Here is an 18,479-nt window from a genome sequence, read left to right on the forward strand (position 1 = left end):
TGCTTGTGGAAACCACAATAAAGCCTCTTGCCATGTTTGCTCCTCTTTCCCTGCCTCCTGACTGACCCCGGTGCTTCCCCTGTGGCCTCGTGTGACATGCTGTGCCTCCTGTTTCTAGGGGTCTGTGAGTACAAACATTTCTTCCTTCATGACAGTCCTTTCTATGTCTGCATGTCTCACCATGCCTGATTAAAACAAATCTCAGGCACATTTTAAAACACTCCTGAAAAGAACTTTTAAATAATTAGAGCTCTTTGTAAATGCAATGGACCGCTGTGGATACAGCAGCTCCCAGACCTGAAGAAGAGTAATCACAAGCCAGCAGTCCAGAAAATGAAGTTAGACAGATTGTGTGTGTATGTGTGTGTGTGTTTTGGGAAGTGGGGAGAAGTTCTCATCGTAGATAACTTTTAACTTTCCTTTTGTCTGTATTATTCTATATAATCAGGCACATCCAGTATAAGTCCTCTGTTATGCTTCTTATTTCTGTGCTTTGCACTTATATTCAGCTTTGTATGCCATGTTCTGGGTGGTGCCTAACACGTTGCTGATGCTTTTTAAAAAATTAAGCCTCAACCAAATCTGGATATCATGATCTCCTGTCATGAGTAGCATATAGCGTGTCGTTTTGTGACTGTTCCTAATCTCCTTCTGTCTGGCATGCTTGCCTCAAAATATTGGCGGAGTGAGTGGAATGAAGGACTCGATGGGGAAGGGAGGCCAGCATTAACTAAACAGCTTAACTTAACTAGCATTGAGTTAACTAGCATCGATGTTGGATTCCCCTCTGATCTGGAACTACTGTGAGGAACTTCTTACTGTTGGTTACAAAAATCACCTTCAAGATACAGGATGGAAGCTCTGAGTCAAAGCCAAATCTGGATATCATGATCTCCTGTCGTGAGTAGCATATAGCATGTCATTTTGTGAATATTCCTAATTTCCCTCTGTTTGGCATGCTTGCCTCAAAACATTGGCAGGGCTAGTGAAAAATCAAAGTACAAACAAGAGAAAAATGTGGCCGGAGTTTGGAAGCCAGCAGTAGGATTTGGTGGGGGTTTCAGAGCTGAGCTTTGGAACCTAACTGGAAGGAGATCAGAGTAAATATAGGTTAGAAGCTAGATAAATACATTCTTGTGAAAATTATGAAACAACCCTGGTGCTCCCTTGGCTGACGGGAAAGTATGTGATTCCTGAGGGTGTCAGTTTGGCTCAAAGAGTCAATGAAGGCAAAGTCAACCTTTGTCTTAGGCTGGGGTCCCCTGAGAATACATTCTGAGAGAGCAGGAAGCTTTTTGGGAAATGCTGTCATGATCAACATCTCTAAGGATGTGCAGGAAGCAGGAGGGGACAGAGAAAGAAGTTGAACTGTGATACGATTGCAACCAAGGCCACAGCTAATCCTACGAGTAGTTCTGAAGCTGGGGCGGTTGCTCAGAGCTGTCCACACGCCAGGCAAGGAAGCTGGGCTTTTGCATATTCTAGGTGGATCTGAACTACTTGGGGATGACAACCTCACTCCCACCAGAGGCAATTTCTGAGTATGCAGCTATAAACATCAGCTTCCACCCAGCATCCCATCAACAATGGCACAGTCTACAGCCATGCCACCCTGAACATGCCCGATCTCATCTGATCTTGGAAGCTAAGCAGGGTCGGGCCTGGTTAGTACTTAGATGGAAGACCACCTAGGAATACCAGGTGCTGTAGGCGTTAAAAAAAAAAAAAAAAAAAAAACAATGGCACATACTGTTTCCAGAACTGTGGATTTCACAGCTAAAGTCTTCCCTGTTATCGCAAAGCAATGCTGTCGACGATGGGCTCTTATAGCTCCTATGAAGGTCTGCAGAATCCACATAGGATGGCCCAAGGAGATGTTATGCTAACTGGTAACTGTGGATTCAGCTAAGTCGGGCAGCGCCACCACGGTAGATTACATTGCTGTCTGGCTGAGAAGTGACTTCAGTTAATAGAAAAGCTGAAAGACCCAGGTTGGGCACCTAAAGTGTATTCATCGGATGCAGTTCATCCTTCCTGAAAATCTTTTGCACCTTTTTCCAGATCCCTCTGACTTAAAAGTGGGATGCTTTAAATCAAGACAGGTGGAAGCAACACAAAATAATCAGTTGGATCTTCTCTGTTGTCGCCTTCTTGCCTCCTGTCTCATCCTCCCAGCCCCCGTGCAGACAGACACACACAAGTACAGTACTGTTCTCCCATAGCCTTCATTTTACAGATCTCCTGCTGAAGTTCCTGACTAATGGTAAGTTATTTGTTCAGAAAGATTTTATGGCTCTCATAAAATGTCAATTACAGTTTTTAAAATAACTTGTAGTTTTTCTGTAACATGATGCTGCCATCTTGGTTCCCAGAGGGTGTATTAAATTCAAGTAGCAATAACAAATCATTTAAGCAATAAATAAATAACCTGAGATGGAGCGTTGTTAAGAGTTAATAGTCTCCCATACACTCAATAGAGGGTGAGGCTCCACTCAATTAAAGTGACCCCAGGAGGAGGGGGCGCAGGGGCCAAACTGCACCCAATCGTTTTGTTGAAGGTATTCAACCCGCACACATTCATTTCCTTCTTTATGTTGTCTCTTTTCAGCAGGGAAGGCTCTCTGCAGCCCCTGGGCCCAGAGAACAATTACGGTACAGTCTCAGAGAACAGAAAGAAAACTGGGGTCATAAATATGTTAAATGGGTGCGTGGGTTTAAGTGGCTTTGTAAACGAAACACGGAGGAAACCTCAGACTAATTAATGAATATGAAGCAGTGGGAAAGCTGGAGGGTTTTGGGGGGACAGTCTGGTCGTGGGGTGAAGACGCGACATCTATATAATTCTTTCTTTCCAGGAAGGTATACTTATTTATTTTAGATTTTTTTTTTCCAAGATCTCAGCGCTTTGATGGAGAATAACAGATATAGGTTAAACAAATTTTTAAGGTAAATCTTTTCTAAATTGTAGTTTCTCTAAGTTATAACTTTGGCTTGAAAGAATGATTTTACAGATATTTAAAAATGTTGTGTTTGTATTTTGAGAGGGAATATCACGCTATCTTAAAAAAAAGAATTATATACTTTTTATACAGAATCATAACTCATTCAATGGCATTTCCATGTGTTCTAAAATATTTGTTTTTCCCTTTGGAGAGTTTATTATTTTTCCTTTTGTTCTTTACTTTTTTCCCCCCATTTTAATAGCACAAATAGTTATCTCTATATGAAATTAAAGATTGCCTGCATGTCTCATATAATGCATTCTGAACCCACAAATGACTTCCTGAGATTGCTATGTGATGCAAGCCAGTACTGGCACTCTGAAAAATGTCCCTGAACTCAGAGAATGCTCACACTGAGGGCCCGCCATAGACCAAGGACCAGAGGTCACGGTAGAGGTGCATATGGACAAAGGGGTAGGAGAGACAAGGGGCGGGGGTAGCAGAGGGAGAGATTGAGAGAGGGGAGAGAGAGGAAGAGAGAGAGAGAGAGAGAGAGAGAGAGAGACAGAGGCTCAATGGGGGATAGAAGTAGTCAGGTACAAATAAAGCCACAGAAGGACACCACGATAGCAAGAGGGAAAAAAAAACAAAAACAAAAAACCCAGAAGCAATAGAAAAGTGGCTGGCCCAGACATCCTTGTTTAACTGATTAAATGGCCAAGCTGTTAACAATGGATTAAATCGAACCATTGACCTAATTTAGTTGTTCTGATATTAAAATGAGCAGGCTAACTTCTTCTTTGAGGCTGTATCAGTGGTCTTAGTTGCAACAATAAAAAAAAAAAAAACACCTTTTCCGAATCCTGTCTATACTGACTCAACCATCTCATATTATTTTTATTACATTAAAGCTGCAGAATCATCTAATTATAATTCTTAAATGTATTTTATAAACGACATTTATTATTCAACAAGTTTTATTAAACATCTACTATAAGAATGGCAAAGGATAAATGTTTTGTGCAAAGAATACAAAAAAGTTTAAGAAATTATAATTTTCCATAGACGTTAAGGAAATACATATTCAGGGTGACATGTTAAACACATCAGACTGAATTATATACAGATAAGAACTAAACAGGACAAGAAGAAAAACGCAAGAAATACACAGGAGAAAACTCGATAAATTGCCCTAAGAAGGAATACAGATTATACATGTTTTGAGGTCTGAAAAGAGAGAACTTCTTGGGAGTTAGCATAATCTTTGCTAGTTCAGTGAAGATAGATGACCTGCTTTGGGTCTTCAAGGCCCGGTGATTCACCACTAAATGGAGAGAAGAAAAGGCCACCTGGAGACATTTGATTTATATGTTATCAATTTTTCTTGTTTTACTTACAAATGGAAATGATGAAATACATAGATGTAGCCATATGATACAATTTGTACTTTTTCCTAAAATTTCAACTTATTATGTCACAAATTCAAAGAATAGTTCCATTATTCCATGGAAGAACATGGGGTTGCAAATTGCTGTTAAGTAAAAAATGACAGTAGCGCCAGATACCTTTCTCTTTTGTCACCCTATATACAAACTCAAAATCTCACCTTCTTCACGAAGCAATTCTTCTTCCATCAGACTGGAATTATAGCTCTGTCTTCTGAATATTTTGTGGCTCTCAGAATATGATTTGAAAACTCAAATGTGTCTTGGATAGAAAAAGGAAGCAGATCAGTGGTTGCCTGGGGCTAAGGGTGGGAGTAGGGAATGACTGTAAATGGACATGAGGGAATTTTTGGGGTGATGAAAATGCTCTGTAAGTTTTGATTGTGGTAATGATTACACATCTCAAACAGTTTACTAAAATCATTGAATCGTACACTTACTATGGGTGAGTTTTATGTTACGTAAATTACCTCGATAAAGCTGTTTTTTTTAAAGTGTCTACCAGGCCAGGCTGGTAAGGTAAAAGGGGTGCAGGTTATAATTTTTGGATGCAGATACACTCTTTTTGTATAGTAAATGTTTAAAAATATCCATCAACCCCGCAAAGAGATAGCTACTCCCATATTTCGTGACACATTGAGATTTCTCATTCTATTTTTCATGTCCTAATTTTGATGGAGACATGAGTATAGAGAAATAGTTCTTAAATAAAAAGAAACAAACATTGTGATCACCTGATAAATGGCAATTAAAGATTCCCTACTGTGGGTCCATCTGGAATAGACAGTGGTGGGACTTGTGGTGAACGAAAGAGGCAGGCCCCATACTAAGGGGCCAGCCACCATGAGGCTCCACCGGTTACCATGGGAGAATACCAGCCCAGTGTTGCCAGATTTTCTATTTGTCCAAGAGAATTTTATAATAAAATCCTCCAATTTTTAAAATGTCAGCTCAGACTTTTAAAACAAAACACTGTGTGGTCCAAACAAAATGAGATCAATTCAGTAGCTAAGCTGAAAGTTTGCAAGCTCTGCTTTATAGTCAGAACCTTAAAGTTCAGCACTTAATTGTGGATTTCCCACATTTGTTCACTGTTGTTTTATGGGGGCTAATTTTTACTCCTGAATTCTTTATAGTTCTTAGAGCTGGAGGTTGGGATAAGGGGTTGGGGTCTGATAAATATATATGTGTACGTGTGTGTGTGTGTGTGTGCGCACGTGCGCATGTGTGTGTGTGTATTCTGGCCTCCATAGAGTCCCTACATTTGTGCCTGATATATATTACAAATTCATAATCAATATTATGAATTTCATTAATATAATCAAATGTTATTTAAACATTTCTTTGAAGGCTAACTCAAATACGCATACTACTTCACTCATCTAGCAATAAAGAGCCTGATACTCAAACCCAAGTCTAGCTAGACATTACTTTAAATGATAAAGAATGACTCCTCACATCATGGATTGTATAAAATCTAACTTTTTTAAATTTAAGAAATAAAGAAATAGATTTAAAAAAAAAGAAAGAAAGAAAGAAAGAAAGAAAGAAAAGAAAAGAATGACTCCTCAGATTTTCCTTGGTGAGATCTAGTTTATAAGGAAGTAAAAATGACATTATATATTGGGCCATCATATTATTCCCAGAATGTGGCAAAGCATAGATAGATTTGTTCTTTCTTTCTGGGTACATATATTTCCCAGTCTCCTTTGCAGTTAGTTTGAGGTCATTGATTGCATTCTAGGCAACACGGTGTGAGCAGATGTTATTTCCAGGACTGGTTATGGAAATTCCCTGCACGAACCTCTGCACTCCCACTATTTCCATGCTGCAGTATTTTTAGAAGCTATATGTTGAGGATGGAGTAGTCACAAGATGAAAGGAGCCTGGGTCGCTGAGTCACAGCTTGCAGGAGAGCCACATAGGAAAGCCATCTAATCTGCAGCAGACATCACATGGGAACACAAGTGAGAAATAAACATATTTGTGCCAAACTACTGAAATTTGAGCATAATTTGTTACAGCAACCTGCACTACTTATCCTGACTAATCCATACAACCTATCTTCTCAGAGATAGTTTATAAAGAACTTGATTACAAATAGATGGTTCAGATCCAACTGATGTAATCATTAACAGCAGATTGCTAAATGATTATATACTTTTTGTAATTAATAAAACTCCTTTACACATTTTGTTTGATGTTCACAACACAACCCTGTGAGGGTACAGAATAAGGCTTATTATCACAACAGAGGTAAACAGCAAGATCAATAAAAGGAGCTGGGATTTAAACTGGAGTATTTTGAATCCTCATTTAGTCCTCTATTCATCTACCACAGTTTATGTTTAGCAGAGAATATTCAAAGAAATGGAAAGGATGCTTAACTTTGTTATCTGATTATTTTCTCACATCCATATTTCAATTTACTATTTACACTCAATATCCATGCCAAGCTTTCAGTATGGCCTAGGTTCTTGTGCTAACGTTAATTATTATTTCTTCAGTTAAACTTCTGTAACAAAAGGAAAGCGTTGTGTAACTTCAGCTACTCCATATTATAATTAATGACATATAAAAACTTGGGTTTTTACAGTGCGATGTATCTCCTGGGAAAGCATAGAATTGCTCGGAATTTTTCATACGTAAGTAAAGTACATTTTGTATATAAGCACAATTAACTGAGTTTTGTGATAATTTCTCAATTGGTGTTGTACAAACTGACAAAATTTTTTCTTTCATGAAAGCAAAATGAAATATAGTCCATGAATATGATGCATTAGAAAAAGAAGTTAAAACATTTTCAAAACCATATTTCACCAAAGGGAACAAATGGAATATTATAAATTAATGAGCTCAGGAAATTTCCAAACTTTTATCCTTGCTCCTCTCAAATATGTTATTTGAAATAACACATTTCAAATCCATTACAAAGGTATTTTTTTCACTGTGCCCCTACTCATAGTCTAGTGTGTACCTCATGCCTGTGGTTCTCAACCAGGGGTAATCTTGTCCACCAGGGAACACTTGGCAATGTCTGCTGACCAGGACCCGCTCAATGAATGAGCAACCTATGCATTCTCACAGGGCTGTATGTTTAGAAGGACCCCATATCTGGTTTAATGCTCTGCTGTCACCTTTATAATTTCTAATAATTTTACCTTTGCACTTGCATTTTGTAAGTGAAGTCTGATGGGACGATGTAGCATGTGTGCAGTATGTGTGGCTGCCTTTCCTTGTTATCTCAATGTTATTTGCAGGCCCAATGCCCCATGAGCACAGTGTTCTGGTGGGTGTGCTGTAAGTGGGAGTTCAGCAAGACTCAAAGGCAGTACAAGTTCAGTGTGATTCACCAATGACTGAGTAAGCAAGGGCATGCAGAAATCCAAAAGGCCACACTTCCTGTTTGGCCTTTCTTTGAGTGCAAAAAGAAGACAATGGCATTCTAAGAAACACAAGTTCCTGAGAAACCCTATCATATTCTTTCTTATTCATGTTGTTTACCTGGATCAGCCCACCATTTACCCTGCAAATAATGACAAAAAAGAAAACGGAACATTAGAACAACTATAGTGCCCCTTCTTTTCAGACCTTCTTGCTCAGCCGTGGGATGAAGGTAGAGAGAGTGAGTAGATATTTTATGCGGCGTGTTCACTGTCCTAGTAGGAGTGAAATATGAAATATGTGTAATTTCAGGGTTTCTGCATATGACATACGTGCTCTATATAGTTGCATTAAAACAGGTATTCTGCAGTATAAAGATAAACAGTAAAATTCATCCTAATAATTCAAAGTTTTAATTTTTCTTGTTAGAAAGACATTAAGTAGCAAATTTTTAAAACATGTGGTATGTCAGGAGAGAAAGGGAGAGAATGTGGAAGAAAAGAAAAAGCTGTGTATTATGTATTTTTAAATGCCCTCTCCTTGCTTTTTGAATAAGGGACTCACATCTTCATTTTGCACTGAGCTCTGAAAATTCTGCAGCTGGCCCTAATGAGGACATTTTTAATCATCACAACTAGCCTTAGAGGGGGTGTCTACTGGTATCTAGTGGGTAGAGGCCAGAGATGTTGCTAAACACCCTGCAATGCACAGGACAGCTCCTTACAACCAAGCATTATCTGGCCAAAAATGTCAATGGTGCCGAGATGGAGAAACTATATGGCATTTGGGTCCATTTATAACTTCTCCAGCTCAATGTCAAATCCCTTTAGATCATGGGCCATCTTTTCTCTTTCTAATTCACATAATTCGCTTCCTAGCACAAGTAGCAGAATCTAATAAAGAGTGATCAATAAATACTTGTTGCATTAAAAAAGAAAAAGGGCTAAACTTTCAATATTCTTTCTTGCTATCATGATCCTGTTGTGTAGACTTATTAAACAACTTATACAACTTGCAAACAACTTACAGGGATTCAGACAGTGGCAGAACTGGAAATGATAGTCTAGTCTCTGACCTTCATTACACCATAGATTTATTACTTCTCTCAGAATTGATGTGTAGCTATAAAGACATAATTTAGAACTGAAAAGATTTTTGCCAGTATACTTAGGGGGCAGGAATTAAGGAAAGGAAATTCTAACTTAGTCCCTGGCTTACAAGCATTAATCTGGATGCTTTATATTTAATAATATGTTATAAATGGTTATCATTCATCCCATTTCATAAGTGAGCAATTTGAGGCTTAGTGAGATTAAGTCATTTGCTCACGTTCATGAATCTAAAGAATGTCGACAAAGCCAAAAATCAAACTCAGGTCTGCATGACTTTGAAACATGTGACACAGGCTGGTCCTCCCTGTGGCCACATTTCACCACTAAGGGCAAGAATGTGACCCCGAAACAGAATTCCATTCCCATTCCACGTCGGTGAAGTGCCCCTTTGTCCCGTCCAAACTAGGATACTTTCGAGAGCGAAAGAGGGGCTGCTAATCAAAATGCGAGATAACAGATGTTAACAGATGAAACATGGGGACCTGAAACAGGTACCCTCTTCTGGAGGAACCCCATCGAAGGGCAGCATGCTGGTCAACAGCACCTGCTTCCCCACAGCGCCCACTCACACATCCCTCACATTTATTTGGTGGAAGGAAGTAAAGAAGGTAAGTAAAGAGAGAGGTTAAAAAAAGCATGTGAGGCATTTTACAATTCATCATAAAATGACTACTGGTGTCACCTATTTTGCTTCAAAAGGATTAGTCAAGAAAATTTCAGGAGCAGTCTTGGTAGCCTAGAGCACACACACATATAACGGATCTGAAATGTAATAGTTTCTTATTCTCAGAAGAGCCCTGATACAGACCTGTGCCAGGTTCTCCTCATCTCAGTGTCTCTTAGGTTGCATACATGTGCCTGCTATTGAAATGAATGCCAAAAAAAAAGGATTCTGATTTAAACAGCCTTTGGAAGGTGTGAAGCTGATATTCTGAGTTTGTGCCATATCCATGGTGTGGTGGGTAATTAAATAGGCTAAAATCAAAAGAACCATAGCTCTTTCTCTCAAAACACTTTGTCTTCTCTTCTTTTTTTTCCTTGTCCCCCCCCCCACCCCCTTATTCAGCTCCTATGAAAAACACACATGCAAATTAGACATGCATTACTAGAGGGAACTTGAAGAAAAGGAGCTACATGGCTCCAGTGGGACAGAAGGTTCAAGCCTGGGGCAGAAATCCAGCCCCGCATCATTCCCTCATTCAAATACCGCCTGCTCCTTACATGCTACTCACCCCCTGCTCCCAGAATTTCTGCTGAGCACCAGCCAGAATCCAAAGGTATGAATCTAAATTTGATGGTGGGCACACATATTTGTTTGCATTCATGAAGATTGATGACCACTAAGACCAGAAGTTAAAATAGCGTCCACAGTCCCTTAATTTGGACTATTTTCTTGCACTAGGTCAGTAGCACTTAGATGGCTGGATTTGCAATTTCGTGTGTGAAGGACTCCTAGTTTGTGGCCCTGTTTCCTTCCGGGGCTGAGGAAGGCAGTGGGTCAGAGACCTATGCTTTTGTTTAAGATCACACAGACTGTTGGCAGCAGACCCTTCGGTTCAAGCTTGCTCACTTCTGGAGTCCTGCCAAGCCTCACACTAAGAAAATGAGGGCATTTAATTAGGGGGGAACACCTCGCTTTACATGAAAGAGAAGGGTGAAATGGGAAAAATTAATTCATTGCTGTGTAATAGGTGTAAAACACTTTAAATATGTAGAGATTGCCGTTTAGTTAAATAAATAAATTTTCAAAAGCCAGTTTCTTATTAGAAAGCAACCTAGTATTATATTGACAGCTTTTGCGTCGTGGTAGCAGCTGAAAGCAACATGGAAGCGAGAAAGCCATCACAATAAACCTCTGAGCTTTGCCCTATTAAAAATGTCAGACTAATAAATCACATTTTTAATGACCTAGGAGGGGGGAGATCAATAAGTTTGGGGAAGCCATCTATAGAAGTATCATATGGTGTTATTTAAAGAAAGCTCACCAGGGCAGCAAATATTTCACAGCAATCTAAAGTTCAATGTTAAGATCCAAATTAGAACATTAAGGCCAGAAATCTTAGCTTAATCCCTCCTGTTTTTAGGCACTATTTGGTCTTCAGACTGTATATGTATTTTGAAAATAAATAGCCCTATACCTTTCAAATCGTTTTCTATCTTCAAAATCTTTAAACTGTAAAAAAAAATTGTCAGTTATATTAACCAGAGTTTTTAAAAAGCATTCCTAAATTTGGCGATTGCTTAGTACATTGAAACAACAACAGGAAGTCAAATTAAACAAAAGGGTGAAATTTACTGTTACGGCAATGAATGTAAGAGTATACCCAAAGATCTGCAGGCTTCAGTGCTAGCGAAGATCAAACTGTCAAGTGTAAAAGAAAAATAGATCCCATAAAAGAAATAATCCTAGGCTAATAATTATTTTCTGTGGCTTTTCGTTTTCTCTTCCTTACGCCTCCCCAGCCTGGGTTATGTATGCATTCACAGATATTCTCATGGCGGGGAAGCTAATTTTGCATCTCTTATAAGTTATTCATTTTGGTAAAAGTTTCAAAATTGCCTTATTTAATGAGTTTCTCTTCACAAGTACAAACGTTATAAATAAGGTGCGGTGATGGGCAGTAAAGGAAACTCTTTTGAGGTCTTAGGGAAACAGTTTAGCAGGGATTGAAGACCACTTCTGATGCTCACTCTAAAAGAAATATTTTAAGCAAACCATAAAAGTGGGCTTGACCCTTCCATGGGCCCGTCATAAATCAATTGTTAAAGCAAGGGTGAAAACTGGGGAGGAGGTCAGAGGTGGGAGAGAGGTCACGGAGAAAGGACAGTGTGAGAACCTAGAGCAAAAACCAGAGGGAAATGGGGCAATCTTTTGGCTGAGTAGCATCATTAGTTCACAGTTATGTTGCTTATAACTAACTGTACATTAATGAAATTATAGTCATGTGAAAAATTCCAGTAGCAGAACTTAAAACCTAAGGTTGTTTTAGTTACAACATTCCTGTTCAGCAAAATGTAGGTTGAAACGTGTTTAAAAGTAAATATCAATCCACCGTCTTTAAGTCCTGAGGAAAGTTTCTCAAAATACAATGAAAGCTTATACCTCTGTTTTCTATTTATCATTAGAAGACAGATCTTAAAATATGCAAATGGTAATCAAACATAACTGCCTTATTCACCGTTATCTCAAAGTGTCATTTTTGCTATATTCCGAGAAAGACAGCCTTTAACTTTTTGCCAAGTTGATCTTATACTCACAATGAAAGCGTTATGACACCCCCTTTACTAAGAGAGAATATTGAATGATGAGTTAGTTTGTTGACTAATCTTGAAAAAAACTTGCTTTTGTAGAACATTTTGTACCAAATGTAGAGTTTGAATGATCTATATATCTCATCATTTATTTCCGTGGGGGTGGAATCAAGTTTGAAGCCCAGACAATTGAAGTGATTCACATTTAAATGATTGATTTGTTACGACACAATTTATTTGGTAATAATGACATTCCCTGAGTTCGGCCAGGAAAACAAAGGTTGATTTATTTCCTAATAACAGAGACAAATGGCCCTTCTGCTCCAGCTTCTTCCTCATTCTCAGTGGCTCAGGGCCAGGTTGCAAGTGGACTCTGGTCTGTCCTCCCTCCTGCTAGAGGCGAATTCTAGACAAAATCTTTCAGAAACATGCACTACAATGGTTCTGAGAATGGAAACTGGACATCTGTACACCTGAAAATTTTAATGACACACATGCTATTTTTTTCCTACTTGCAATTTCACAAGTTGGTATTTAAAACAGTTAGGCCAGAAAAATTATACATCTCATGCAAAGCACCTTAACATTTGCATTTGTAAAGATACAGCTCTGTCTAGCATATGTTTTTGAGACAAATCTTAGAAGACTCAGATAAATGGGGCAAATATTATGATGGCATCATTATTACAATGACATTGCTTATTTTTAAGAATATTGTCTTTAAAAAATCGGCCAATAATTTATTCAGGTGGTTCCCTTTAAAAGTGCTTTTAAAAATGCAAATGTAAGGGAAACGACTGGGGAGTGTCTGCCTAAGATAATAAGGAATAATAAAAAATAATATGAGGGCAAACAAATTAATAAAATAATCCATTTTTAGCAAATATGTGGTTTCTATTTTAATGTAATAAAATTACAGTATTAAAATTTTTTGAAAGTTTCCTATTTTATTTAATGTTTTAAAGTGAGATATAATTGACATATAACATTATATTAGTCTCAGGTGTTCAACATAGTGATTCGATATCGGTACATATTGTGAAATGATCACGGCTATAATTCTAGTTAACATTTATCACCGTCCATAGTTACGAATCGTATCTTCTTAGGATGAGAACTTTTAAAACTTACTCCCATAGCAACTTTCACACATAAAATGCCGAGCATTATTAACTATAGTCACCACGTTGCACATGACATCCCCAGGACTTATTTTATAATTGGAAGTTTGTACCTTTTGACTCTTTCACCCATTCCTCACTTCCTTTTTTATTTGAATATGTTTTTAAGTGTTTGAAGAAAAGCCAGGGCACTCAGAACGTTTAAGAAACAGATCCCTTGGGTGACTTATAGGATCTCCTGGGACCTGCTGGACAGAGCAGGACTCCACAGTATGACAAAGTCCCTGGCCCGGGAAAAGAGGTCAAGTCAGTTGAGTGATGTCCTAGTATGAGTTTCAGATGACCTTTTTCCTGAGTAGGAAAAATGGAATAATACGAAAATCAAAAAAGAATGTATAGCCTCATCTTTGTTCCTTTCTGAAGAGCAAAAATTTTTCCAGTTTAACATTGAAAGAAAGTTGGAAACTACTGCAGGCAGCTAGCCGTGTCTAAGGGCCGATAGAAGAGCTAAGGAAGAAAATTGCCTTCTGCTTTACAATGCAGCTTTCATTCATTCAGTAGGCAAGACCCAGCTGTGGACCAGGCAGTACCAGAGAGCTCCAGCTTACAGTAGAAGGCAGGCTAGGTCTTTGACCTCCTAGAGTTTATATTCCAATGGAAAGGTGGGAGGGCAGATGATTAAAAGATAAGCAAAAAGGACACTTCCACTTCCTGACAGTGATAGGTGTCAAGTAGGCAGTAAATAGGGCCATGTGATAAAGCAGGGAAAGTGAAAGCTCAGATGTGTGGTCAGACAGGTAATCTACCAGTGAAGTTGGCTGGGGGATACTGTAGAGGGCAGCCTGCTACTTAGTGCAAGCAAATGCAAGATTAATGTTTTAATCTTAAAAACTCAGAGAGGTTCAGAGTATAATAAACAAACAATTACATACCTAAAATTCATAATTAATAAATCTAGCATATTGTCATTTAGGCTTCAGTTTATTTTTAACAACGACAACAAAAATATTATGGCTGAAGTCTCTCTCTTTCTCTCTCTCTCTCTCTCTCCCTCTCCCTCTCCCTCTCCCTCTCCCTCTCAGCCTCCCTACTCCAATTCCCTTCCCCTCTTCCCTCCTTCCCTCCCTGCTGGAGGTGATCAGGTAAGGGCTAAAAAAATTAATACTTTTTCTCCTACCTTCTAAGTTCTTCTAGCTTGGCTAAAATTAAATTAACAGAGACAGATTAACAGGAGAAAAACAAAATTTTAATACATGAGTATGGGGAATTAACATAAGCATGAAAATTCCAAAGACAATGAAGCAACATTGGGTGTATATGACATTTTTGGACAAAGGAGAAAGCAGGGTAGGTGGGTATAAATTTTAATAGTGAGAATGGGTGATTCACAGGTAGTGGAAGAAGGCGGGGACACACATGACGGGCAAATTCTTGCTAGGCAACCTAAAACCATGGGATACAGGGGTATCTAGCTAATAGGCCCCTACCTAGAGCATTTTTACTCACCATACTTAATTCAAATTAGGCTAATCAGGCTAAGGCAAACATTTAAGATTTCCTTCCTGAAGCAGGTTTTTCTATCTGAATCTCTTGGGTAGGAAAGGGGGTCAAAGGTTCTTTTGCAGTCTTTTGTTTCTTAATAAATAGCTTAACATTAGTGTCCCAAGGGCTCCTTCAGGGTGGCAATACTTTGGTCCCCTTCACTCTCAGGACGTGGTGCGTTGCTCTTCCAGTCCACATGGTACACTTTTCCTACATGTACGTATGCCTAAGAACGGCATCGTTCCGTGTTTTTTGCATGTACACAAATCACACACATCGTTTTATATGTCAAATTCTGCTCTTTGCTTTTTTTATTCTGCATTGTTTTAAGAATTATCCAAGGCAATACTGATGGTTCTATTTCTTTCATTTTGATGAAGATAGAGTATTTCGTCATGTATCCTAATTTATTCACCCTTTACTGCATTAATAGACATCGAGAGTTTTGACAGATTTTACTATCACACACCGTGCTTCACTAAACATTTTTATACCATATCTCCTGTGCACAGATGCAAGAGGTTCTTTAAAAAATATATAGCTAGAAATAGAATTGCTAGATGGAGAAGGTGGAAGTGGGGATGCATCAGTATTCCAGATGTTGCCAGATTGTTTTCCCAAGTGGTCGTACACATTTGTAATCCATTAGGAGTGTGTGGCTCCTCCTCTACCCCATTCTTGCAAGCATCTGGTATTGTTGGCCTTATTGTTACCAAACGATATCTCCTGTTTTACATTTGCATATAAAATAATACTATTTCTCTAATTATTAATGAGGTAAACCATTTTTCATACATTTATTGACCATTTGGTTTTCCTAGTTTGTAATTTCCCTGCTCCTATTCTTTGTGAAATATTCTACCAGGTTTTGCATTTGTCCTTATTGATTTGTGGCAGCTATTTATATTTTTTGGATTCTGACATATGTACACATACATATATATGCATATATCAGTACATATCTGATATATATATTTATATATGTATTCAGTAAGGTGGGCAACCACAGAATTAATATACAACATTAATTAACTAAATTAACAGCATTAGTTCATATATAGAAATAACTAGTTAGAAGATATAATGATAGCCTCATTGCAAAGTAGCATAAACATACAATATTCTTACCAATAACTTTATTAAACAATATAAAGACATTTTAAATTTATATTCTAAATTAATAAAAAGGCATATCAAGTCCTTAGAGAAGAAACTAACATTGTAAAGATATGAATTATCTTCAAATTAGTCAATAATTTAATTCTATTAAAAGTTCAGGCAACATTTTTCATGGAACTTGACATGAAATCAACATATCAGAGTAAAAAATTTCAAGAATGAAGGCAATGATTAAAAATAACCATGAGGAGTATGTCCTACAAGGTGGCAAAAGTTATAAAATTGTAGTGACCATATGCACTAGCACAGAAATACACAAATAGACATTGTTCTTCATTGTGTCTTGACAATTTTTTACATAAAAACATCCTTCTATTGTTACTTCTGTCATCACTATATAATTCATTCTCTAATTTTTAATAAATAATACTTTAAGAGGCAAGAGAATCATAATAGTCTGGCTCATGATTTAAAGCCTGTGAGATAGGAAGATCTCTTAAGCTAAAGAAAAACCATTTTCTGGGAGCTGATTCAAGAAATGCAGGAGAAATTAACAAGCTACTCTGACATTGATGTCTTTACCTATAATAGCAAGCTGTACGCAAAGATATTACACACATGGAATCCTAAGAGTGTTTAATTTTAGAGTTTAAAGAAACCAAAGTGATCCTTTAGAGCACGTGGCTTATTTTATGAGATGACGAGGCCCACTGAACCCAATGGTAACAAAATCACTTAGCTTTTTTTAGTATGGTTCTCATGCAATGGAAAACGCCAGGAACCAGAAGGAATCTTTAAGGAGCCCCCAGCGTGAAATCACAGCAGGCCTGACCGTGCCAGCAAATGCTGCTGGAGACAGGTGGAGACCGTGAGACAAAATTCATGAGAGCTGCTGGGTGCCTGGCACCCCTACCTGAGCCAGCTGTATCCGACTGTGTCCCGTTTTCTCAGCCAACTTGACTCTTGAGATGCAGAAGCAGTCTCTTTTCTAACTATGATTCTCCTTGGAATGCTTTCAGAGCATTTTTGCTCGTCTTCCCCACATACCACTCTGCTATTTAAAATTAATCGACTTGAATGACAAGTGCTTGGACCAGAAGCCAACATTTGGGTGATGATGCCCCACATCCTAATTTGCATGTGGTTATAATTTAATAAAACTTTATTCACTTAAAGAGATGTAAAAGTTACCTTGCAGTTTAAAAAAATGTTAAAAAACTTTTAAAAATATTATCTTGCAATGTCTATACTAGGAACTATATGTTACTATCTCCATTTAACAGACAGGGAAGCTGAGGCTCAGGAAAGCAAGTCACCTTCCTAGGACACACGGAGATAGGACAGCAGCAGAACTCCCAGCCAGCCATTTCCAGTAGACTCCAACCCCACTACACTTATCATCTTGCTTGATGCCAACTGTCAACTCAACTTACAATAACTCTGGGCTAACTTGGAGAGTTATTGTAACTTGATGCTGATGACTTGAAGTTCTGTAAAAATTCCAAAAAAATATAGGATACGATTACCTAAAATTTAGAGCAGGTTACTCTGTGGCCACGTGTCATAGGATTGCGGAGCCTCTTGGGCTACCTCATTTCACTGTGTCTTTGGAGGATGTTAGCAGCATTTCATTTTGTTGCTACATAATTTCAAGAAATTCACATACTTACATCAATCATTAGATAGTCCTGGTGATGAAACAGGTATAGTGTCATGTGCAAGAATAAAAAATTGATGTGATGGTAGGAGGATCTAAAGCTTGAAAAAGCTACAATCGTGAGATAATGATTGATATCTTCTACGCCATTCTTTTCATTCACGTAGTTCCTGGTGTCTTTTTGATTCCTTTATCATATGAAGTTCTTTCCTGTCTCAGTAGGGTCTTTACACTGACTGTTCCCTTTGCCTTAAAACCTAGTCTACCACTGTTTGCATGGCTGCCTCTTTTCCTTTGGGTCTTATACTTGGAAATGCCTACTACTATCTCCTATCTAACAAGGCTCCACAGGTATTCTCTATCAAATCCCTAGTTTGTTTTTCACATGCATTGTTTCAATCTGAAATTATCCCATTGATTTATTTCCTTGAGGATGGAGACTCTTCTTGTTCATTATTGAATCTCTAGCACCCAGAACAGTCTAGAAAATGGTGGTAGTTCAGTAAAAATTGATCAACTCATTGAGTGAATGAGCAAGCTCGTAATAGAAACAGTGAAAATGATCAGAAAACACTTTTCAGCCACATTTCCCTGAGAGAGATTTAGCAATAAAAACGGGGGTGGGGGAGGGGCTGATCATACTTTTATTTGGTTCCAAAGCCTTGATCGGTAAATCCTGACTTTAGAGAAAAAAGGACTCTGAGACTTGACTGCCTCTGGGCTTTGCATCCCAACTAAGAAAAACCCCTCCTTTAAGCATAACTGGGTCTATTCAGACCTTACTCCCTCTGTTCCTTTGGCATGTGTTCTGGTCCCAGCAAAGTTTGCTATTTACTGGGTTTTGTAGAGCCAACACAAAGCAAATATTTTCAGTTCTTGAATCCTAGTGAGAACCGGGAAATATC

At 38.2% G+C, this 18,479-nt stretch overlaps 1 long non-coding RNA gene and 1 other non-coding gene across 3 annotated transcripts in view; both read left to right on the top strand.

The window, feature by feature from the left end:
• The first annotated feature begins 1,594 nt into the window (after nucleotides 1-1,594).
• On the top strand, nucleotides 1,595-1,713 carry LOC120613017 (5S ribosomal RNA). The gene has a single exon (XR_005655593.1). It is a non-coding gene; the product is annotated as a 5S ribosomal RNA (ribosomal RNA).
• A 7,742-nt stretch (nucleotides 1,714-9,455) lies between these two features.
• The window catches only part of LOC120612931 (uncharacterized), a 47,752-nt gene continuing 38,728 nt past the window's right edge, over nucleotides 9,456-18,479 (top strand). The window contains exons 1-2 of one of the 2 annotated variants that reach the window (XR_005655560.1): nucleotides 9,456-9,491; nucleotides 9,950-10,160. This is a non-coding gene — a long non-coding RNA (uncharacterized LOC120612931). The remainder of the gene's footprint in view (nucleotides 9,492-9,949; nucleotides 10,161-18,479) is intronic. The other variant, XR_005655561.1, reaches the window with a different exon arrangement.

The sequence above is a fragment of the Pteropus medius genome, unplaced genomic scaffold, assembly GCF_902729225.1.
Source record: "Pteropus medius unplaced genomic scaffold, Ma_sr-lr_union100, whole genome shotgun sequence".
NCBI classification, from domain to species: Eukaryota; Metazoa; Chordata; class Mammalia; order Chiroptera; family Pteropodidae; genus Pteropus; species Pteropus medius.